Here is a 26,250-nt window from a genome sequence, read left to right as displayed (position 1 = left end):
TCATTACACTATGTTACCACTTCACGTTACTGTAGTTTACAGTGTGAAAGGGGGAATATAATGTAATGTGAGGTACTGTAGCTGTGAAATACCATTAAACTGTGACATTCTAGAGACTCAGTGAAACATACCTCTTTGCTATCTACAGTTTCAGAACCTGTGGGAGACAGCTGCAGGAAACATTTGCCTTATAGGATTTTCTGGATTTGTTTGTCATTTGTGGCCTATAAAACTTGTTATTACCAGAAGTGTCATTTCCATGAGATTCTTCTATTAGATTTGATATCAAGATCTTACTTGTTGATTACCGTGGTGTTATTGCAGAAATCCTTTTAAATGGTCTACTATTAAAGCAGTTATTTAAACTAGAAGGAGTATTTTGTGGGGGCGGCTGTTGAGTTTGGAAGTTTAGTAATGCCTTTTAATCTTAGTGCTTGATACTGGCTACAGTGCTAACTGTGAGTTTATGTGACAGATTGACCTGGACACTCTGGGGATACTATTTGTGATTATTTTTTAAAGACAGGATGCACATTCCAATATCTCTATCTTTGTTACAAATGACAGGTTTCAGAGCCTCTTACAGTTGGTATGGCTACTTCCACCTTTTCATGTTCTCTGTATGTATATATATTTCTTACTATATGTTCCATTCTATGCATCCGATGAAGTGGGCTGTAGCCCACAAAAGCTTATGCTCAAATAAATGTGTTAGTCTCTAAGGTGCCACAAGTACTCCTGTTCTTTTTGTTACAAATATTAGTCTGTTGAGTCTGTTAAAGCAATTGTGCTTGGGATTTTTCCTTCATTAGGTGCCGCAACTATAGGACTATACGAACAAATTGAACTTTGCATCATACCATTACATTAGAAGGTATAATTAATTTTCTGGTACCAGGTTTTGCATCCTGAACTTCTAATATGACCAGATAGGAAACTGTTGATTTCAGTCTCCATAAAGTGCAACAAATGTATTTTTAATTGCCCAAAGTGCCGGTTACAATGTTATCATTTAAAATGTTGTGTATCTGAAAAAGTTCTGCTTATCTTTAGGTATTTGGGAAACTAAATTTTTCATTGCAAGTGATCTGACATTGAATCAGAGTTTGGTTGCCATCTGTATTACACAAGCAGACTTGTATTTTGACAAGTCCTGTTTGTGAAGTTACTTACCTTAGTTATATCCTCATCATAAGTCAGAACAATTGCAGAGGTGTTGGAGCTGCATTTATCTTTCATTTACAACTAGATGCCTATATTTACTGTTTCTAAATGACTTATTTGGCTCTGTGCTTCTTTTTCTTTTGGTTTAGCACTTATTATACTCCAAACTGGTAGTGCCACATTTAGTTAAGGTTGTCCAAATCTAGTTGCTTATAACTTTGCTAAACCATAATCAAGTTGAAATTTCCCATGCCAGTTGTCTGCTTCAAGATGACATTTTGGGGAAAGTTTCAGGAAAAAATGGTTCACTCATTTCCGAGAATGAGAATAGGAAATATATGTGATTTGCCCGTATTAAAAAAACAAAATATTAAACCATTTTGTTGAGACATTCTACCACTCCTCAGTCTTGGAGCAGGAACTTGAAATTTGTCAGAGATGTTGCCTTTGTGTTCGAGATTGTACATTTTTATGTCTGAGAGAAAAACTACACAAATTTGGAAAATATATAAACCCTTTAAAAAAATCACAATTCAGGTATTTTCAGTACAGGCTTCTTACAGTTTGGTAGCTAAATTTTTTGAAGACTTCATCTGAAACTGGGACTGAGGGTGTCAGAATGGGCTAGCTTGGCAAGGAGATTTGTACAAGGACTCACAATAAAGGTGGGGCCTTGCACTCAATCAAACAGAAGTTCCGAGGAAAAAATAACGTGATTGTGTAATTAAAGACTGCATCATAATGCATATGCACAAAGGGGATCAAATTAGGGCTGTACTGACCATCATAATTCAATCATTTCCTAAATTTTGAGTGCTTGACATTGAAACCTTAATGTTTAATTTTAACATATATTTTGTGTGTGTGCTAGATTCGATTTCCACTCTGTTGCACTAGTTTTAGGCAAAGAAAAGTCCATTGATGCCAGTGAAGTTACCCAATGCAACATGGTCATAACTGAGCAGATAATCATGCCTATCAGCAACTAAAGCTTGCACAGGTTCTTGTGATATATGAGCTGTGACCCAGTGTGCCTGGGGCACCCCTCACTGAAAATGCCAAGGGCAGGGCAGGCTGCAAAAGGGAAAGCAAATACTCCCAAGACTGGTGGGTAAATTCACCAACCTGTCACAAACTGTGCTTCTGATCCCCCACACTGGCTATCAAGAAGCTGAAAAAGAAAATCACACAGCCCCCTTTATTGCAGTCCAGTTCTCCGGCTCCGAATCACCACACAGGTCCAGTACAGCGAGAAGTTATTTAAAAACTCTACTCACTATACAAAATGTCCTTCTGACCCCAAAGGGTCAGCCACATTACCAGGTCAGTAGGTTTGGATCTTACCCAAAATACCATGCTGCTGGCCAATCTTTTAGTGTTTTAAACTTACGGTTTGTTATAAAAGAAAGGAAGAACAAAAAGAGAGTTGTTAAATGGTAAAGCACTCAGATACATACAGAGACTTCAGAGTCTATATATAAGATTCTTATCAGCTGTCTTGAAAGTCCCTCTGGAACACATCCTCAGCTTGGATGTGTTATTCAGAGCTTTGGTTTGTAGAAAAGTTATTCCAGAGGTAAGAAGCAGGAATGAAGACAAAATGGAGATGTTGCAGCTGCCTGTTATATTCTTTTGCCATGTGGCTTATACTTCCTGTGCCCCAAACACAAGCTTCACATGGCACGGAAAAACCTTGTAGTCCTCTGTCCATAGGCAGGCACCTACAAGTCCTGCTGACTCATAAGGTGTATCCCCTGGCTCCTTTCAATGGGTTCATTGTACAGCTGATGACCTTTGATGGACCATCAAGCAAACTAAGCAAACATTCTGTCTGGGGGTGTCACTCAGAAACCTAGCACAAGTTTGGAAATACAGATATACTATACATATCTATAAATCACAATACAAAGGTGATACAAATGTAACCCTTCTGCCCCTCTGAGTTGGCAGCAACAAGGGCCAGGTTCAGTATCCAGGGGTTCCGTTTTAATAACACCATGCATAACCAGCTCGAGCCTGCACCCAGTGACCTGGGACACTTACATACCACACCCTCCTGGGCGCCTCTAGGAGGCAATACTTCCCCTCTCGCAAGCACGGAGTCTGAGTGTAGCAAAATCCTTTTAATAAAGGAAGGAAATAATGTGGCATCCCATTAGAGAAACCCCACAAACAGGATTATAACACAAACCCATAAACAAAAACCACCCCCAAGTACATTTGGCAATGTCCTTTTCCCTTCAGGTCTTAAGTCCAATTACCTCAAAGTCCAACAACCCAAAAGTCTGGTCAATGCCACCCCAGAATTCAAGGCGTTTATCTGCAGAGTTTACCCTCCCAGCCTGGGTGGAAATGTGGGGGGAGAGTCCATACAGGATGTTAAGGGGCACCTTATGTGGGCCAGAGCCAACTGCTCCACCTCTCCATGGAGTTCTGCGGCAGCTTCACCACAAACCCGCTCCACTCAACCAGATGTGCCCTCCTCCAGCTGTCCCTGCAACTATTCACTCCGCTCACCTGTTCCATGGGCTGTCCAACACACTGCAAACTGCTCCGCTCTGCCAGCTGCTTAACAATAGGTCTTCAGGCTCCCCCACTAGTTAACACAGCACTCGTCAGTTTTCCAGAGATTTCAGCTCTTAGCAGGGGAGCCCTGGTGCTGTTGCCCATTGGCCCAACATGAATTCAGCTCAGCAGTCTCTAGATGGACTCCTAATGGAATCAAAATTAGCTCTATTCTTTAACATTGGAGAGAGGAGGATGTGCAATTGGTGTTCCAGGCCCTCAAAAGGTGCCATACCATCAGGTACACACACAGCAGTCCCCAACCTCTTCTCAATTCATGGGTTTTGGAACCATGTCCCATGTTTAGCAAGTATCACTCAACTGAGTGTGAGACATCTCTGTCACAGCTCCCATTCACAACAATCAGGATGACAAACTTTTTTTCCTCCTGCCCCAATAAAAGAAATTGGGGATCCCAGAGCTGTTAAAATAACCATCCCAGTCTCCTGTGGGCTTATGCTAAGGGGGGGGGGGGGTGGATGCCAATGCAAATCTTTCCACACTCTTTGAAATTCTTGAATTCTTTCCACACTCCCTACAATTCACCACCAGATGTCAGGGTAGCGCTCATCCTGACTCTGCTTACACAAACATAAACAAGATCTGATACTTGGCAAATCATAAATTTTCACAATATCCTTACAATTTTATCAGACTCCTTACAATTTTATAATATTGGTATCAACAATATCATAAAGTGTCTCCCATATTCCATACAGATTTCATAGGGGTAGCCGTGTTAGTGTGATCAGCAAGATCAATGAGGAGTCCTTGTGCACCTTAGAGACTAACACATTTATTTGGGCATAAGTTTTTGTGGGCTAAACCCACTTCATCAGAGGCATGGAGTGAAAATACAGTAAGCAGTATAAATATTACAGCACATGAAAAGATGGGAGTTGCCTTACCAAGTGGGGGTCAGTGCTAATGAGGCCAATTCAATTAAGGTGGAAGTGGCCTATTCTCAACAGTTGACAAGAAGGGTGAATATCAGAGAAGGAAAATTACCTTTGTAGTGCTAATGAGGCCAATGCAATCATGGTGGATGTTGCCCACTTCCAACAGTTGACAAGAAGGTGTGAGTATCAGCAGAGGAAAATTACTTTTTGTCACTATATTAAATCTCATAAAATCTTGTTCAGAACTAACACCTTCCTCATTTGGTGATTTTCTTGAGACTTCTTATCATTTATTGTATTCGTTCATCAGGTTTATTTTCAGATCACACTTTAATTTTCAATTAGTTTAGTTCTTCTCTTCCTCTGTCACTTACCTACCATTAAAGCTGGTCAGAATATTTCAAATGTTTCCCATTTTTTGTCAAAATGTTGGTAAACATTTCTGTCCTCTATCCACCTCAATTTTCAACTAGTTCTTTATTTGGTTGGAGCCAATGTGGGAGCTGGGGTTGAATTGGAGCTGCTAACCTGTATTAAAACCTGAGTAGCTGTGTCTCCACTGCTATTTTATGTGGTTTAGTTAATCCAAGTTCAGAACACACCTTTTATTTCCTGTGTAGACATACCCTAAAGGGTAATATCTTCTCCACCAGCCCCCACCAGTTCCCACCAGCCCCATCTGTCCCTGTACTCTGTGTAACTACTGTACTCTAGGGGTATGTCTAGACTGCCAGTAAGCTTGGGCTCTGACTCAGGTTTGAGCCCAACCCTGCCCATCCCATACATGCACAAATCAGTCTCAGTCGGGTCAGCAAGCACTCAGGACCTGGGTCCTTGGACCTGCCAGGGGGGTGGGCCAGAGCCCCCTGATCCTAGCTGTGACTCAGGTCTAAGCCCTGTCAGATTGCAGTGTGGATGCAGCTCAAGGTGCAGATCTGAGTTAGAAGGTTGGCATAGTGCAGTATAGACACTTTAGCACAACTGTGAGACTGGGGTCCAGCAATTATAAGCCCAGATTTACAAAGCAGTGTGGATGTTAAGGTGTGAGCTTTGAGACACCAACTCCACAAGCCCATGTCCCACAGAGAGAGATTTAGAATGCAGTGAAGGCATACCTTATGGTGTTGTTATACTGAGAGTCTGGAGAAAGCCAGCCTACTCCACCCCTGGCTGCACTCTAGATCAGTGGTCCCTAACCCTTTTTGTCAGGTGGGCGCCGGACGATGAGCCACCGAGGACCGTGGCCAGCGGATGAGCATCCGCCAAAATGCTGCTGAGACGTGGCACCATCAATAGGAGTCACCACCGAAATGCCGCCAACAGGCAGCATCATCCTGAGGCATCACCTCCAAAATGCCACATAAAATCTGCAGCATTTCAGCGATGATGCCTCTGGATGATGCTGCCTCTTGGTGGCATTTTGGCAGATGCTCGTCGTTTGCTGTGTTGGTTCCAGGATATGAGAGAGAAAAGGTGAGTGAGGTAATATCTGTTATTGAACCAAGTTCTCTTAGTGGAAGAGACAAGCTTTAGAGATATAGACAAAACATCTTTCAAGATCCATGAGTCCTACAAATGGCTGTGTTACCCAGCACTTTACCAACCAGAAAGCTCTATAAACTGGCATTTCTGATATTCATTGAAACTCCAGTGTATAGTCCGCTTGGCACAGGGCCGGCAGGCTCCCTACCTGGGTCTGCATGGCTCCCCAGAAGCGGTGACAGGTCCTTGCTGCTCCTAGGTGGAGGAACAGCCACGAGGGGTTTGGAGTGCGGGAGGGGGTGCAGGGCTGGGGTTGGGGCATGGGAGGAGATGCCGGATCCGGCGGTGCTCACTTCAGGTGGCTCCCTGCAAGTGGCGAGCTGGCCAGAAACTTCAGCCAATGGGAGCTGCGGAGGTGGCACCTGCGGGCAGAGGCATCGTGCAGAGGCACCTAGCCACACCTCCACCCAGGAGCAGCAGCGACAGGTCACCATTTGCAGGGAACCGCCCTAGGTGAGTGCCACCCGGATCCAGCACCTGGTACCCTCTCCCAGACTCAATCTCTTTCCCTCTTAGTTAACCAGAATTTTTTACTTACTAGCAGCCCCCATTCCCGCAACATGGCAGATAACAAAGCTTTTACTGTATGTGGCATACCTCAGCTGATGCATCAAGTCCCAACAACAGATAGTTACTACACTCTGAAATGAACTATTACAAAAAACTAAAAAAGATAAAAACACCCTGTGGGCAAACACTTTTCACAAAACAATCACTCCATATCTGACCTATTGGTCCCCATCCTCAAAGGAAACCTGCACAAAACCTTCAAAAGACAAGATTGGGAATTTAAATTCATAAAGCTTCTAGACACTAAAAAATCAAGGTCTCAACTGAGACACTGGTTTTATGACTCATTGTAACCCGCTAAACCTATTTTATCCTAAAACTGCAGCAGTGTTAATTGCCTACTTCTTTTTAAGTGGTTTCTGGCAACATGCATTAACCTCTTCTGATTAACTATCTGTCCCACCTTTTATTTAGCTGTGACACTGTGGTTGTCATTTCCAAATCTGAAAAAGAGCTCTGTGAAGCTGGAAATCTTTTCTCTTCCACGAACAAAAGTTGATTTAGTAAAACAAGATATCTTGGAATTTGCACTCAGGAGAAGAAGAACGTTAATCAAAATATAGTCTGCATTTTCCACAACCGCCCAGTCTAAATGGAAATTTGGCTTGATCTCATTAACAACAAGGACAAGGATAAAACTGGAAAATAATTCAGAGAAGTTATAGCATCCTAGTCAGCATACCTGATCCAAACTACAATGTACGTTTTAAAGAATGTAACAGAGAATTAGGACACTTTCTACTGTATAAAACATTATGTGGTGTTCTGAAATAAAATGTGATACCGTTAAAAAGTAAGTAAATGTCAAAGCATGGGATTGACTTACATCAATATTTCCTGTTTGTAGAATATATAGAATGCACTGAAGTATCTGTATTACTTATTTACTATAGTGAATATACTTGTACAATGGCTGTCAAAGCCAAATATTAAATTATTCATTATAACTACAAAATATCTATAACCTCACATTTTTAAAATGGAACCAGACTACTGGATTGCATTGGATAATCTGCATATTGACACAAGTACTTGAAAAGTCACTTAAAAGAATATTAATTTATGTTCGGTTAGCTTTTAAAATGTTGAGTTATTAGCCCATGCTTCAAATATTTATACTTTTTCCATTTTTAGCCTTTTTTTTTTACCATGTTGCTTCAGCTCTGGAACTTCATCGAAAATGAGGATTGGTTTTCAGTGAGTGAGAGCTTATTTTGCTTTGTAAATAAAATTTGAAAGGATAAAAACATCCAACAATTCTATTGAAAATTATTTATTAGTATTTTTTTTTGTTCATTTATTTCAGACGGATATTCATGGTGATTCTGATTAGATTTTTTTTTATTTTAACTGACATGACTTTGATTATCACTTTATACTCTCCTGTCATTGCATCGTTTCACCTTTTTTTTTTACCTGTATGCATCAGTCCATTCTACAGATCTTGAATTTGTGACATATTTTAACATATATGTAGCACAGTATTGATATCTCATGACTAGTTACCTAGATCCAAGGACACAATGTAATTGGTGCAATGGAGACATCCTTTAATTTCTTTTATTACATCACACACTATCTATTTATCACTTCACTAAAAGTTGCTGAAGTTATTTATGTCACCAGTTAAGAAGCTATTTTTGTCTTCAAGCAATTTATCAGATTTCTACTCTATTTCAAATCTATTCTTTTTAGCAAAAGTTCTGGAAAAGGAGTATGATGAAATTTCTGCAGCCTCGCCTTTCTGATACTTCACTGTTTAAAAAATTTCAGTCAGGCTTTTGATCGGTCTATAGCATTGAGATTGCTTTAACATTCATTTATGACTTTCCATTTGCAGTTGGATTTCCTGTCACTCATTTTCATTCTTATAGGTCTTTTTTATGGCTTTTTATTATGTGGTCCATGGGGTTCTTCTCATTAAATACTTGAAGTACATGAGTCTTTCACACATCATTCTGACATGCTTTCATTTCATTTTTTGTGTTTGTAGAAGCAGTTCATCATAAATGTTCTTTTCCGATTTTGTTCCTGTAAGTAGGGATCACTTAGAGAGTTTTCAGAGTGTCTATGCTTCCTCTGGTTCCTATATTTGCCATTATGTTGTGTGATTCTTCATTTTAATGTGGCTGATGTACAAGTTCATCTCTTTCAGCAAACCTTTATGCAGCAATTTCAGAGCTATCAGGCTATCTGACGTGTTAAAAACTGAAAACGTCCAAACTTTTTGAAAATAAACAAAATCCAACATAGGTATTGCTGGTTGGGATTTCTCCTTTTGTTAAATTTGACTTGTGTCTTATTTTGTTGAAAACAAGTTGTCACTGGAAAAATCAAAGGCCAAATAGAACAGATCCCAAATTTCTTTAGAAGAAAATGATTCTATCCATGGTTATATCTTCCATTTAAATTCTAAACCTAAATGTTCAGGTGCCCTAAACACTGCCTGCCCCAAAGTATCTGGCCAGACTACCACGATTGGCAGATCATCCTAAAGTGGTCAAAACAAACATCAAAAAAGAAAAGGCTCATTTTAAGAGCATGGAATGTCTGCATCCTTATGTAAACCCTACGAAGAGCACTCTGCTTCCCACAGTCTGCAAATACAGTGGGACTGGCCAGCATGGATCCTAATTAAAAACATTTTCCTTAAAATTATGGAAATGTAATTAGGGAAGCATTTATTTTCTGATTCAGTAGTATTTTCAAATTTCTCTTACACTTCCTATCTTATCTGAGAAAATTATGGCCACTGGGAGCTGCAGGTGGCTGTGCCTGTGGATGGTCAATGTAAACAAACTGTCTCATGGCCTGCCAGTGGATTACCCTAATGGGCTGTGTGTGGCCCATGGGATGCAGGTTGCCCACTACTGTTATATAGTGTGTATATAATGTATGGCTGTCCATCATATCTGATAAGGAGGTTACTGGATCATGCGTGTTCTGCATTGGTTGCATTGTCTGATCCACAAGGAGCAAGATCGTGCACAGCTGTCACAAAAATGTGTAGCCTGCCACTGAGGACTTGGCATGGTTCTTGGCCCTTTCTTGATCAGTTTTTTTGGTCTGTCTTACTCACAGTGTTTACATTCTTCATGGATAATTGCTCCCCATTCAGATCTATCTTTGGCCATGTCTTCAAAGTTATCAGTATTCATGCTGCATGAGATGAGATTCTGTGTAACAGTGTTTTTGTTGACCAAACTTTCAGCCCACCATTGAAAACTTTTTGGGGCAGTCCATCATTATCCATTCTGATAACATGACCTGCCCATTTAATATACATGAATATACTGTTGCGCCATACTCTACCTCCAGATGTGTGTGTGTGTGTCCTAATTCCATTGGTTTCAATGGGAACTCCACATGTTTACATACCAACAATATGACCTATCATGCATAAGTTATCTGAAAATCTCCATTCTTGATTGGTCACAGCACAGTTATTAACAATGTTTTTTATTTATCACTGGGATATCTGAACTGACTGTTAATACAGACTGCCTTGCTAATAAAGGGATATTGGTTGTTAAACTTGAAGTATGGCAACTCTGTGTGAGAGACTACATTGGTTTCTAGCCTGATTCAGAATTGGTTTGAAAATTAGAACACAAAATTTTCAATTTAATAATAAAAGAGAATGGTTACTAGTGGAACATGAGTTATCTTAACACTCACTGAACTAGTGTTGGATAGATACTGTGGATACACTGCAGCTGGGAGCAAAACTCCATTCTGGGCACACAGCTCAGCTTGAGCTAACACAGTAAAAATAACACTGTGGTTGTTACAGTTTGGGCATCAGCTCCACCTGTCAAGACCAGCCAACCCCCTGGGACTGAGCTTGAGTGGCTAAGCCAAATCTCCACTGAAGCCACAACTTCTACACTGCTATTTTTAACATGCTAGCTCACGCCCTGTGAGTGCAAGTCTGTCTACCCAGGCTGGCAGGCTAACTCATCACTACAGTTTCCTCCCATACAAGAGCTCGTTTAATTGCTTCAAAGACCAACCATTTAGTTAATCCAAATAGTTTGAAAGAAAAAGTTGTGGTCAAACTACTCCTTGACTCATTACTAATTCTCTCTCTACACAGGCTAATCATTTTTAGCCTGTCTTTGAAAAACAAAATTCATTTCTTCCTGCTTTATAACAAACTTTTATTGCAAAAGAAAGAACCCATGCTTCCCTCTCCTTTGGTTCACAGCTTCTGCTGAAAGAACAGGCAGGGAGGAATAGGGGCATATAATCTTCTGATTGGCCAGCCTTGCAGTTACCATAGAGATTCATTGTTATAACTCAACTAAATGTACTTCTTAAAATGTCAAGTGCAGGAAGTAGAAGGGGCATTTTTGGTGGAAAGAAATGAAAAAGTATAGACCTGCCATAGTAACTAAATTCACGGTGCTACACTCATAACAGGTTAAGTAAATCCTGCTTCTGAACCCAAGGGAATTTGTCTCATTTATATACAGGCTTTCATTTCCTGTGTGATATAAACTGTAGTGTCTTTAGTAGAAGATGAAAATGAATGGCATCCGCCCATGCTACTCTGATGATGTGCAGCTTAATTAATTAGGGTTTGATTTTTTTTTTTTAATAATTGAGCCTTTAAAGAAAATAAACACATGGAAGACGGTCTCATAGTGCATGGAATGCTTTGCTTTAGTATAAAATCACCTAAAACATTAATAGGAATCCACTTTAGAGCTAATATGCTGTCACTTCTTACCAGTAATCTACTTACCTCCATCACATAGAATGACACATTGCTGTTCATATGTGTATACTATGTAGGTAATATATTGTGCTGTATTTATTAGAGTTTAGGGTGAAAGTCTAAGATTCTGGGTCAGAGGTCAGCAACCTCTGGCATGAGGCTTGCCAGGGTAAGCCGCGGACAGCACATCCCTTGGCCCATGCCTCTTCTCGCTGCCCGCATTGGTCTGGGACAGTGAACCGTGCCTAGCGGGAGCCGCGGTCTGCCAAATCTGCCGACTCATCAGGTAAACAAACTGGCCCGGCCCGCCAGTGTACTTACTCTGGCGAGCCGCGTGCCAGAGGTTGCCGACCCCTGCTCTAGGTACTTTTCCAGGCTTTGTCAGGCTCATTTAGTGTCTTTGAACAAATCACTTGTTCCATCTATTCTTTGGTTTACTCATCTATAAAACTGCCATAATACATAAGTATATGAAAAAATTACATACATTTTAAGCCTAAAATTATAGTAGCTAATTTTGATAATCTATGAATTCCTTTATTCTGAATACATTTGCAGGAATAATACAGTACAACACATTCATAGGCACTTGAACTACATAGGCCCTTTCCTCCATTGATAAGACTGCCAGTGAAATTATAGGTACTCAAAAGCAGAAAGGAGAAAGTAGAAGGGAAGGGATAATATTTTAAATACTCTTTATACTTATATCATTGCATGGGGCTTAAATAAACATTTCTGTGCAGATGTATACAGTTGGTGATGTAACATTTGAATTCTGCGTTTGAGTTTGTAGGAAAGCAAATTAAAAACAGGAAAATATTAAAATAAAAAACAAATACATTACTTCACCAATTATGAAGGGTTTTGAGGCTTAATTTTATTGTTTGTAAAGCACTTTAAAATCTGTAAATGAAAGACACTATTAGTAGGAAGCTGTGGCATGATAATTAAAGTTGTAAATATATAATTGGTAACAATATAATGTAAAACTTTGTTAGATGTGCAGCAGAATTCTTTGTGATTGTTACAGTTTTAATCAATTTTTTTTGAACAATCAGTGGGATAATATTTTTAATAGATTTTTTGAGGTAAAAAGCTTTCCTTTTTTGAATTTTTTGGACAAAACATAACAATGACAATTCTCAGATCTTTTTAATTTTTTACTTTCCTGCCCCTTTACTCCCTGTTTTTCAGTCGCAAAAAAAGAGAAAAAAATGGAATGATGCAAAGGAAAAGAAAATGAGGGGACCAAATTTATGCAAAATCACTTTAATAAAGGAAAATATTTCCTTTTGAAAACCTGTAGGAACAAAAATTAGTCTTGTTAAATTATTTTTACAGAAAAGCCTCTATTTTTCAAATAATTCTAGTTACAGTTTATGCATAGATTTTGCATGGCACTCAGAAGTTCACTTTTAAGTTATCCAAGCAATGCAGTTCAATACACCCTGTAAAGGGTTACTAGCCTTTCAAAGACAAGGGGGATAGTTTGAGTCAGCCCATGTCAAGTGTCTGAAACAATCAAAATGGACCGTGGCCAAGAGAAAGATGGTCCTTGTCGGAGGAAAGCATAGGAAAAAGCCTTTTAATGTTTCTCATATTGGCCACCCAAAGCCAGGTCTCATCTTGGGAAAGCACAATACTTCTTGAATTTAACTTTGTGAAGAACCTGCTTTTATTGTTTGAAAAGAAGTTTAACATTTACACATACAATAGCTCAGAAAGATTTTAGAGAGATGATGTGGGTGAGATAATATCTTTTATTGCACCAACTTCTGAAAGAGACAAGCTTTTGAGCTTACACAGAGCTCTTCTTCAGATCTGAAGCTCTGTGTAAGCTCTGTAACATCCTGGGACCAACACAGCTACAACAACAAAGCAAACAGAAAGAATTTGTCAGTTGAATTACTATACTTCTTACTGTATTTTTCACTCCATGGATCTGATGAAGTGGGTTTTAGCCGACAAAAGTTTATGCCCAAATAAATTTGTTAGTCTCTAAGGTGCCACAAGGATTCCTCGTTATTTTGCTGCTACAGACTAACATGGCTACCATTCTGTAACCTGTCATCATGGATGACGGTTTCTGAGCAGACTTAACCAGCAAAGTGAACAACTTAGAGCTATTTTTTGCCCTTCTTTAGACTTTGTAGTATACAATAAACATTTACTGGAAGAAAAACCCTGTTGTGAATCTTGTCTTTCATTCAAATTATTTCTCACACACATACATATCCCTTTATTACATCTGGATTTGTAAACTTTAAAACACTAATATATGAAGAACTTATCATTCCTTCATCTTTTCTTGTCACCCTCGCCCAATTCTCTTTATTCATGATTACTTTGGTAAAAGTCATTAAATATGTAGTTTAGGGTTGGTGGTGGGCTTTTTTGTTTGTTTGTATAGCTCCTGCTTTGTTAGATGTTACCTTAATATCTGCAATTTGGAAAATCAATTAAAATAGATTTTTTTTTGCTGTAAAACATAACACCCAACAGAGGTTTATCTGGCTTGGTGTAGGTCAAGATCCCTGTGACCTTGAACTATTCATAAAGTACTAGAAATGACTTATCAGAACATGACATCGAAATTGGTTTTAAGTCTCCAAGGAAGGTTCAGATTGTAATGTCAGTAACAGTGAAGGTGAAGGCAACAATTATATGTCAACTTTGGTTTATTTTCAAAGACAGCATTTTACCAGTCTGACACATAAGCGGAAGGGGGGGGGGGCACAAAAGACATACAGAAGTTTGTTTTCTTTCTCATTATTTTGGGAGATACGATGGAGCCTGTGATGAGCTAGCAATAATAAACAAATAGGCCAAGATTTGACATAAATGACCATTATATATGGTAGCCCGCTGAGCTGAAATTTAGCTTGACTTAGATCTGTTTTCAGGAAGAAGAAATTTAACCTCTTCTTCTGTGTATTAGCTTATGATTGTAATGGGCTTTTTATTCTGAGTAAATCCTCAGTCAAGAAAACTTTGAATTAAAAATAAGAATAATTGTAAAGCAGTCTAAAGTTGGGAATTTTTTTTAAACAAATATTTATAGAATTTATTATATTACATAATATTCCAATGGAAACAGAAAGCAGGACAATTTTGCACATATGAAAAGGCTATAAAGGATAGTTGAAAAAAGAAAACATTTGATAATTGATTGATGTTTAATCTACACTTTTAAAGACCATACATCCTACATTTGTGTAAGGCTGATGGCAGAGGGATCTGTTGTTATGAAACCAGAGAAAAAGACAACCTAAATAAGACTACAGTCATAATAACACTAGGAATTGTTCTAATTTATTGAGGGATGTACGGAAGGGGAACAATCTTGTGAGGCATGGAAAAGTTACAGACAAAAGAAACATTCATTTCCCCTCATGGATTTACTGAGGAAGAATTAAATGAAATGTCATCTCTTTCTTGCCACTTCCCTATTTGAGGTCAGCAACTTTTAGGACTTCTTCCAAAACTCCTGAGTGTACACCTGCTTTTGCAAGTTAGTTTCTGTAAGGTCTGCTGTTATCTGGTCTACATACTGAGACATTTCAAGGACTACCCTACCAGTACAACTATCAGGTCTCCACTGGACATGTCCACATCAAAATAGCCCAGTGTCCCACAAATTGTCTTCAACTGGAACAACTCACATTAGGTGCTTCACAACCTCATTTCATATCCTATTATGAAGTTTAATAATTTGTCCGTCTCAATAGCATCATTTCACTTCTTTTTTGTGCCTCTGTTCCATACATAACATGAGTCGAATTACAGTTTTATACCTTTTAACTTTATTGGCATCCTTTTATCAGAGAACTGGGCCAGTTCCTACCATTTGCACCAAGCAGATTTGGTATGATGCAGGGGATCACTGAGGAAGGCACCATTATCAACAATCATTGATCCTAGGTATTTAAATTATTTCACTCTTCTAAGCGCTCTTCCTTTAATGTTCTGTATGATGGGTCTTCCTCCCTCAATTATCATAGTCTCAGACTTATCAACATTCACTCTAAGTCCTGCCTGCTCAAAACTGTGTTGCCAGTGTTCAAAGTTGGTTTGCAGAATCTCACAAGCTTCCGCACATATTACTATATTATCAGCAAAAAGCATGTTCCAAGGCAGCTGCCTTTGTATCATCTCACTTATCGTATCCAAGGCAACCACAAACAAAAAAGGGGCTCAACACTGACTCTGGTACAGGCCAACATGTACTGGAAATTTCCTGCTGTAGCCTCATTTGGTTTTTACTGCTGTAGTCACTTTATCGTACACAGCTAGATAAGATGGACATAGCCTTCCAGAACATCTCCAGCCAGGATCCAACACAGAGCTCAAAGTTCTTGGTTTGTTTGTCTCTTAAGGTGAAGGATGCCAGAATGTCCTTTTCTCTCTGCTTATATCCTCAAAGTTTTATCTTTGTTTCTGTAGTGAAGTGAGGACTCACTGGTGCAGCACCTCCTGCTGGTCACCTGGGAATTAGCTCTTTTTTAGCCTTGGAGCACCCTTTGCTGGCCAGTGGCTTTCCTGCCTCAGGGCCCATGTCCATCCCAGACCCCAATGCCCCTTTCCTCAGGGTTCTGTCCCTAGAAGTACCCCCTTACTGTGGGTCTCCCCTCCCAGGGGAATCCCAAACCCTTTAAACCCACCTTGCCTCAGTGACTCTTGCCAGTCATCATCTAATCGCTGCTCACTGGAGCAGACTGCAGTCTGTAATGGCTACGCATCATTGGCAAAGGAGTAGGACCTGCTGCCTTTACCTATCCCCGGGCTACACCTCTGCAACTCTAGTACCTGCTTTGGGCCTTTTAACAAGACCTGCAGGTTTACCAGACTGGAGCTCCCAATCTCTTCTTGCCTTTCCCCATCACTGCTCTGCTTGGTACCCTGAGCTCCCAGGCAGCCAGGTCCGTCTCTCTCCACAGCTAGAGAGAGAGAACCCATAAGTATGAGGTGGTTTTCCCTTTTCTGAAAGTATGTGTTCACAGCTGCCATGTACAGTGCCAGACAAGTCTGAAGAGCCATATCCCCATCAGTTTCTAGTTCCATTACTGTGCTCTCCACGAGCAGTTTCATATCCAGCCTTCACAGTTCTAGTGTATGCATTTAGATTTTCTGCAATCATTATGTTCTCTTTGGGTGGCATCTTTCCTAGAAGGCACAGCAGCTTAATAAACCTCTTTTTACCTTTTGAGCCTCTCTTAACTGTGGTGCATACCCATTCACTATATGGATAGTTACCTCTGCCCAACACAGTTTGACAGTGAGTCAGTTCAACATTCTGGAGCCTTCTATCACATCCCTCTACATGGTTTCAGCTAAAATAACTCCAACACCATTTTGGAAGGTTGAACTCCCTGAATAGGAGATTTTGTAAACCTTCACCGGCATCTTAGCTTTACAATCTTTCCGTTTTATCTCTTGTACACCTGCCACATTTACTTTTCTCCTCTTTAAGACCTCACATAGTTCAAGCTTCTTCCAGTCGGTGTTCCTACATTCCAAGTGCCTATTTTAGTTTATTCTGCATACTCATTTGCTTCTTTAACTTTAGGAGCCCTTGTGCAGTTACAACAGTCAGGCAAAGGATGTGAGGAACACTCTAATCTTCTTAGGTACACTTGACACGACCATCAGTTCACACGAGCATACCTATTGCCTGAGCTTTACAGATCAGCTGTCAAGCGTGACAGCCTTGGTGGAAAATCAGAGTTTCTTTTCTCCTAGGTGATCTGCCAATGAAGTCTATCAAACCTATCCTGCCCCGGTTAAATGAAATGTACTATCTGTAATTCTTCCTAGTTACTTTCTATTTGGAAGAATGTTTTTTCGAAGGGGACAACAGCAGTAGAACTATTCACAAATTGAACTTCTGACCTTGTCAGAATTTTTGCAAAGAGAAGCTTTAAGACCCTTATAACTTTCAGGGTGGAATGCTGACCCTAATTAAGTAAATAGTAAAATTCCCATCCATTTAAGCAGAGTCTTGATTTCAAACTAGAAGTTCATTAACCTAATCGGTAATCAATTCTGTGGAGGGTCCCTGTGCCATTGCATTCTGGGGAAATGGGGTGGGAGGGCAGGAGGGGAAAATATTTGATTAAAAGAGTTGGGTTCACCTCTTCCTTGAAAAATATTGGTGATTGGTTGTCTCTACTACATATATAAGATGTTAATATGATGTCCACTTCACTGAACTTCCAAGTTTTCCTAGGGAGATAATTGCTTTTTAACAGTATGGGTATGAATCATTGTAAATAAGTCATGAAACATATTTATCCTGTGGGTTCTAGGTAGTCAGGCCTGGTGATTGTAGCTGTGGTTGTGAACATGTATCAAAGGTCAAAGTCAGCTGGAGAGTCAGGCCCTGGCCAAAGACAAAACTGAAACTGGAGTCTGGGAACAAGCCGTGGGTCAGAATTTAGGACAGAATCTATAGTCAAGCTAAATCAGGATAATATTCAGAATCTGGATGGGGGCCAAAATCTAATCCGAGTTGGAATCAGTGTGAAGCTCAGGAGAAGGGTGAAAAACTGGAGTGGGTCAATTACAGGGCTGGAGCCAGCTGGAGTAGCACACAGACAAGGCTAAACTGGGCTGGAACAAGGCTCAGGTAAACTGAGGCAGGAACAGGCACCATATCAAGGGTGGGCTGGAAGCCCAGGGAGTCTGTAACACTGCATGGCAGCAGGAGGATTCCTGACCAAGTGGTGCTGTCACACAGAATAACTTGCAGCTCTGGCAGGGACAGTGAAATACCTGAGCTTGTAACTCTTATCCAGGGTCCCCTCAGCGATAAGCTGCTGCAGCATGACTGAGGGCTGAATCACTGCAGACACTGTTGGAAGGGTGAGTCAGGGTGGCTGAGTGAGCAGCTCTGCTCTGGCTGCAGGTTTGCCTCATAATTATTGAATCAGTGTATGATTTTAAAAAATTTGAAAAGTCCATTTCCTTTTATTTTATGCCATATAAAATGCCGCCTTTGAGGTTAACTGTGTAAGCATGTATTCTTTTTTAAGCCATAATATTATAGGCAGAACTGGTAGTGCCACCTATTATTAAGGCTGCCTGACACCTCTCATGACAGCACCTGGTTTCAGTTGCTTACACTTTGCCAAACTGACAGTTTGTGCTAAAAATTTCCACACTGGGTGTTTGTCTCATGCTGAATTTTTTCAAAAAAATCTCCATGTAAAATAATTCTTGAAACTTTTTGCCCTTCCTAAGGCTTGGAGAAGGGTCTTGAAATTTGGCAAAAAGGAAGTCTTTTTGCCAGAAATGAGCCTTTTGCCATCCCCTTTAATATCGCTCCAAATCTGGCCAAGCGACAAGCGTTTGAAAAATTTCAGTTCAGACATGTTCAGTACAGATTTGTTAGTGTTTCAAAGCTAAAATTTCCAAAGATTCATCCTCATTGAGCATGCTCAGTGCAGTCTGACCAGACTATGCATGTGCCATCCCCACAGAACAAGTAAGAATGCTCCAGCTCAGGGCTACAGAGCTCAGAAGGACTTTCTCTGTAGTAGCTCCTCTGGACCAGGGTGTGTGGCCATGCAGTGCAACTGAGAGCAGGGATCCTGTCTCTCCTGCGCGCTCATTCACCCGCTTGTTGGGAACCAGGCAGTGTGGAGGAGGCAGCCATCTGATTCAAAGGCAGAAGGAAAAAAAGTTGGACAAGTGGATAGAAAAAGAAGAAAATTGGGACAAGTAATCTGGTGAGATTGGGACTGTAGGGGAGAGAGAGAGAAACTGTGACTGGGAGTTGGTAGGAAGAGACCATTACTAGAAGCCAGTGAGGAAAATGGAGGATGGAGAGACTGGGAATATGATGGTTGAAGAGGAACACTGGCATCAGCTGAGAATCTGGGAGGAGACTAGAACTAGGAACCAATGTCTGGGAGGTATGAGGGGCAAGGTTGGAGGAAAAAGAAATCCAACAAATTGCTGAGGTGTGGCTGGAGAACTGGACAGAGAGACTAGGACAAAAAGCCAAGGAGTGTGTTTGATGGGAGACTGAGGGCTTTTCTACACTTACAGTGCTGCAGCTGCACTGCTCTAGCACTTACTGAAGACATTGCCTGTGCAAATGGAAGAGCTTCTCCCATTGGCATAGGTAACCCACCTCCATGAGCAGTGGTTGCTATGTCGACAGGAAACGCTCTCTTGTTGATATAGCACTGTCTACACTGGGAGTTAGATTAGTAGAACTTCATCATTCAGGTGTGTAGTTTTCCTCACCTCTGAGTGATGTAGTTATACCAACACAACTTTGTAGTGTAGACCTGGGCTGAGATTTAATGAGGTGCCTGGGGTGTCAGATGGGGACTGGAAAATGGGTTGGGATGATACAGATTGGATGAGCAGCTGGGAGGACTGCCTGGACTAAGAGATTGGTGTTGGGGGGTAGAGAGACTGGAAGCCATGGGGGATAGGGATGAGAATTGGGCAGCAGGAACAGAGGGAGAGACAAGAACTGGCTGGGCAAGGAGAATGAGTCTGGCACAAGAACCAAGGGTGAGAAAAAGAAAGCACAGGGAGATGCTGAAGGTGATTGGGCAGAATGGCTCAAGTTTGGGAGAACAGGAGAAAGGGTCTAGGTCCACTAAAGAAACCCAAGATTCCCGAGTCTCCCCATTCTTCTGCTCTCAATAAATATTTGTGAAACCCATGGGCAGTGGCTCATTCCCCTCTAGTGCAGGTCCACATAGAAGATGACAATTGCTATAGCTACTTCATTAACTCAAATGACAAAGATTTGTGTGGTGCATCTAAAGGTTCCAATCCTGATCAACCACATAGGTGTCAATATGACAGTTCCTGTGCACTGATTGAGGCAGGGGTCTTGTGGGAAAAAATAGTAAACGATCATGTAATTAAAGAAGGTATAATATGTACACGGGGGGGGGGGGGGGGGGCAATTCAAGGTTGCACAGATTACCTTAATTCTGGCATTTTCTAACTTTAAAGTGGTTAACTTTGCAAGCTTAATAATGTTCTTTTATCATAGTTTTTTGTGTGTAATATAAATTAATACCATAATGCCATCAGGACAAATTCTTATGCTGTCAATTATCAGCTTGTTAACTGAATAAGTGAGAAAATGCAAAAGAGGAGCATAGACTTTTAGCACCCATTGTATGACTGAGCACTTCCATTAACATTGTTTGAATTATATGAAATCACATAAGACAGCAAGTAATACTTTAGCTCTACAGTATGTACAGAGTTTTCAACCTTGGGTGCCTCATGCTAGGAACTCAAATTTTCTGAGGTGCAGCACTCATGCACACTCTGATTCGGATTGGAGCTGCAGGACTCAATAACTCTGAAAATTGGGCTACTTATTTAGGTACCTAAGCGTAGCTCAGATGCCTAACTTTAAAGCAATCCATATAGGCCCTTATACATCAAAACACTGGAAGATTTTCAGTGATTCAAACTGGAGTTATTTGCACCTGTCCTATTTGTGCATTTGAAAATCTTCCCAGTAAACCCAGGATTAATTTAAGCACATCACTCATCGTTAGTCATCAATTGTGGCTTATTTGGGATGTAAGCACATACATTATGCTTGGAGATATTTACTTTTGTTTAGTCCATGATTCAGTAAAGGATTTAAGCACATTCTTAAGTTCTTTACTGAATCATGGGCTAAACAAAAGTAAATATCTCCAAGCATAATTTATTCCTCTGAGACTTAAAATCATAACATTCACTTATAGTATTTTCTACTTAAATCATAAGGTTTGCAAATATTTAACCTTACTGGGGTTTTCATAGTATTTCTTACAATGAGGAATACAACTGTAAAGTTTATTACTTGCAGGCCGCAAATGTAAAGATTTCATAACATCCCTTTAATTGGCATGTTTTTCATTCTGCTGGGGTGTGAAAACTAATGATTCATTCTACCACAATAATATTAAGAAAGTGCATGTCATATATCATAGTGATACATAGATTAGTGTTGTAACACATGAAACTATTACAGAAAAAAAACCTCTGAAGGTAAACTAAGTATAACACTTAAATAACATACTTATATTTTATAAATAATATGTATATTTCTCTAAAGCAGATTATACTTTCTTTAGCTTCTATAATATAAGGATTTTGGTTAGCATGCATGGACTATAAATTGAAAATGGCTTTGCTATATGTAAGCACAGCTTTTTATCTTCTTTTTTAAACACATAGGTTCTTAGGGAAAGTTCAAAATGTTCTGGTATCTGACCTCTTTTTCACTCATTGGTCCAGATTTTCTCAGGAGACCCTCCTCTAAGACAAGGGAGTTTTCTGTTCTCATCTGAATGGGTCAATCCTAGATTCTACCTCCAACTGTCTCAGTTGTCTGTCCTGATCTAGTACGATTGATGATTACTTGTCTTTACCTGTGAGCCTTTTGGTAGTCTGTATGTCAGAAGCTTCTCTGAAAACAGGGAGACTTCTATTACTCCTATTCCCGTCTCAGCTTCAGCAAACAATTCTACTTCATTTTTTGGTACAAGTTAGGTCTCCTTCTGCTCCTTTAGGTTGCCTTTTAGTCTCCTGTCTAGTCCAAAAAGGTCTGTGGGGGGAGGAGGGGAATTCTTTCTTTCACACCATTATGTTCTGCTCTCTGACCATATTAGGCAGCTCAAGGTGGAGATAGGCCAAAGCATTGGTCCTTCGCTGCTTCTTACATTACCAGGGGAATCTGGTTTACATGCTTCTCCCTTTTACTCCTCCGTATGGAATACAGGGCCTCACCATGGTCCATCCACATGGGTGGAGGTTGTTTATTACCACTGCTATTCAGATAGGTGAAGTGGATTTTGGGTCCTCCTGCTATGTGGGTAGACACAGGAATTTTTGTTGTGTCAGCTGTTTTACTTTTGATTATCCTCCTTGATTTTCAGATGCTCTTTGATTATTTCATACATGCAGCATAATGAACTACAATTAAAGACAATCATCCCAAGGCTCTTCCCAGCAGACCTTATGAGTTCCTGAGGCCTGTGCTTGGGTATGACTCTCTCTTTGCCTTGTGCCTTGGGAGGGAGAGGATAGGAAAGCCTTTCAGATTGAATATAGTGAACTATCCAAACGTGTGTAGTGTTGGATCAGTTAAGGGAGCTTAGCCCACTTTTGTCAGTAAAGTACAACCTAATATATCTGTATATAGGATTTATCAAAACTAAGCACACTAGGCTCTGTTTTCATTTTTCTCAGACTGCATCCCCATTTAATCTCCTGTTCAAAGAAAGAACTAGGAATACCAAATCTCTAATGCAGCCTGAAAATAGTCTAGTTCCCCACAGATATGATTATTTGTCCATAGAAGTCTCAAACATTTATTTTCTAATACCCTATATATTGTATGTGGAAAAGTAGCACAGTTAGGAAACCTTTGGGATTTGCAGTCTTGGCCCTTATGATATTGTTTAGGTACACATATTTTTGGTTGGAATATTACTGCATTTCACTGCTTTGAAGGATGAAAGTCAGTTGGAATTTTTATTTTCATATCATCTGAGTCAATGAGTGTTTGACTTGACATATTGCAAGAACTGAAGTTTTGCACAAATGGTTTCTAGCTATCTTCCAGGTTAAGCTTGATAAATACCATGGAGTTGTCTCTGGCCATTATTTTTGAGAAGAATGGCTGTGTATTCACACTCTGGGGAAGGCCCATTATTGAGTGCAGTGAGGAGTGGCTGCTAACCATTCACTGATATTTAAAACAGAGGAGTCAGCCGTAAGTCAATGGTCATTTTAAGAACATTAAACGATGATCATCTGCGTTTTAGCTTTGTTTAGGCATTTGCCATTGCAAAGTTGAAATAATACAGTACATTGAATTTGGATTTGCTTGATAATTTGTTCATCCCCTTAACATGGGGTCACACTCAACTAGTGGGCTTTGGGAGTGAGTGGACTGACCCCATGCTCACCCATAGTTGGCTCATATCATTCTTGAGCCCATTTGGAGGGAGTGTGGGGGAGTTAAATAAAATTTGCTGGTGACCATGTGTCTTGTTAATGCAATGAATGGCTCCATATTTCTTCAAAGCAGTGGCATTGGAACAATTTGTATAGCAGGGATGCATGAAGCCATTGGACAAACCTGTATACCCTGTATATGATGGAAACAACTTCAAGACAGGGGGTACCGCCACACGTCCAGAACTCCTAGTTCCAGCACCCCTGTCCAAAGCCTTCCCTTAGGACATCAGGAAAATTGCAAACAGCAAGCTTTTAAAGAGATGCCATTATTGAAGCATTTTGGTTGTTATATTTTCTTGCGCTGATTTGTTTATGTATTTTTATGTAACTGTTTCTAGTTGGTTGTAGTGATCTGTATCATTTTACTAGAAGGGCCCCTGAGGAATAATACTGAATCTAAAATACTAAGTTTTTGTCCATCACAATGAATAGAATGACAAATTTAGGTTTATCTGGCTGTCTGAATTACATTTTCAGTGGTAGGTTATTTTTATCTGGGTCAAGGGCTTTTGTTGCACTTATTTCATTGCTAGGTTGGTGGGACCGTTCATAGGCATGCGTGATAAAGCTGTAAAAGAGACACAAATGTGTTCAACAAACTATTAATTAAAAAAAAATTAGAAGTGCTTATTTAATACAATTTTTACAACAGTATCAAATATACCAAGTTCAACATTATTACAGTGGAGATTGCTCTAAATTTATAGGTTAATGACAGCGCATCACAAAGGGTTATGGCTATCAATTCCTAATTCAGTGTTTAGCCAACCTAACCAGTACAAATGGATGACAAATTACCTAAGTCAGTGTAAAAATAGTAGAACAACTTTGACGTACAACCCAAATGGAAACCAAGGAAGTTGAGCAGGACAGATGAGAAGATTCAGAATGGAGTAATAAAACAAAATTATTGTGTTGAATCTATAAAGCCCATAAAAGCAAGGGGAATCTTTAAGTTGAACTGAGAGCACAACTCTTGGAGGCTATTATCCCTGCAAAAGAAAAAGCTGTTATCGGCAATTCTTTTAAAGGTTAGAGCTATATTCAGCAATAGGTCACGGAAAACTGAAGTGGTAAAGTGTCACTCTGACACAAGAAACAGTCACTCCATAGCTCAGCTGTTGCATAGGGCTTCTATCTGAAAAATGTAACAGAGGATCATACAAAATAGGATCATCACATTTTTTTCCCTGTTGTCATTGTAGTCAGAAAAGAAAACAGTACCAAAAGTTACTAACATGGTGGGGCTTTATGTTGGTTACTGTAAAATAGAGTAACCCAAAAAAGTAAATATATTTTTATTACAAATTGATTTTAATAGAGAAATTGCTTGTCTATTAAAATCAATGACAAAGCTTTCACTGATTTCAGTAGGAGCAAGATTGGGCCCTAATATCCTTAGTTTTCTAGACCGTGGGCATATTTGATGTCCAAGCACTGATAAATAGCAGTGGGCATGCTAATTGACTAACAGCATATTTGTTTTCAGTAACAGGGTATGAATGTTGATGAAATACATTTTGCTCTTACAAACTTGTGGTTCAGACTTAGTAGTCAAAGTTGAGAGAGAGGCCCACCCTTACTCCCCTGTACAGACTAGGGTTAGCCTTGTCCTGATGCTGGCTCTGGGTACAGGAAGAGCATGGGACCTGCCCAAATGACCTACTCTCCACCAAGAGCAAATGAGTAGAGAGGGGCAGGGAATTGGCTGAACCATGGCTCTGGTCCCTTCCCATGTGCCAGGGAGTAAGTTGCCCTCTGAAAAGGATAAAAAACATATTTCCTCCCCAGAACAAGAGAGGCACAGAGGAGATTCCGTCCCCCGCCCCAAAGACTTTTCCAATTCCTCCATGTTAGCTTACGCACCATCTTACTCTGGGCTGAGCCTAGTGACTCCAGCTAGCTTTCAGTGACAGAGTGAAGGTGCTTATTGCATTGAGAGGACCAGATTGGGTTATTATTACTCATGCTGAATGTAGACAATGAGAGTGCCTGCCGAGTAAGGTAGTACTCAATGAGTTAAGCGCATTACCATCGGGCCTTAAAAACCCTCTCTACTGGAGCAAGGGAGGAACAGAGAGGGAATCGTGCCTCCAAGGTGAGTGTCTGGAATATAACACCTCCTGTAGTTATTACTGGGGTGGTAGCGCTTACTCACTATCTCTTGCTCAGGGTTATGCCTGAAGGTACAATGTAATCCTTATGCTTATAAATAAACAAAGTACCTAGGACAAAACTCTACTCTCAATTGAATTAGCAGAGCTTCTTCTGAAGTTAGTGGGATCTGGCATACCTGAATGTGAAGACAGAATAAGGCTCACTGATTGTTTTACTGGAGTATAAATCATGTGAGTCTTTGTGAAGATTTTTTTTTAATGGAGGGTAAAAGAAATACAAAGAATGGGACAAATTGTTCAACTTTTATTCATACACTGATTAGCATCTTACTCCATAAGAACTCTTATTAAAATCAATATGGAGTGAAGTACTGGAGAAAGGATGGCACAGTCTGGTCCAAAGTGTAAATTATGGCTTCAGTTTGATAAATTTAATTCTCATAACCTAAACTGGATCAAAGTCTAACCTTTTCAAAGCTTGTCTCTATCTACTCAGCATCTGTTTTACTTGACATTTTAATAGCATCTGTTTTCAGTTATCTGATGTCTCTGTTTCATTCTCTTAACGTCTATTGAGAATAAGCCTTTTCTTTAACTTTCTGACATCTCAAATCAGTGTGGAGATCTAGTGTAAGTGACTATCTTTTATGCAGGCTGGGTCTGAGCACGGAAG

The sequence above is a fragment of the Chelonoidis abingdonii genome, chromosome 1 (genome assembly GCF_003597395.2).
Source record: "Chelonoidis abingdonii isolate Lonesome George chromosome 1, CheloAbing_2.0, whole genome shotgun sequence".
Taxonomy (NCBI): domain Eukaryota; kingdom Metazoa; phylum Chordata; order Testudines; family Testudinidae; genus Chelonoidis; species Chelonoidis abingdonii.
Note: the sequence above shows the minus strand (reverse complement) of the source record.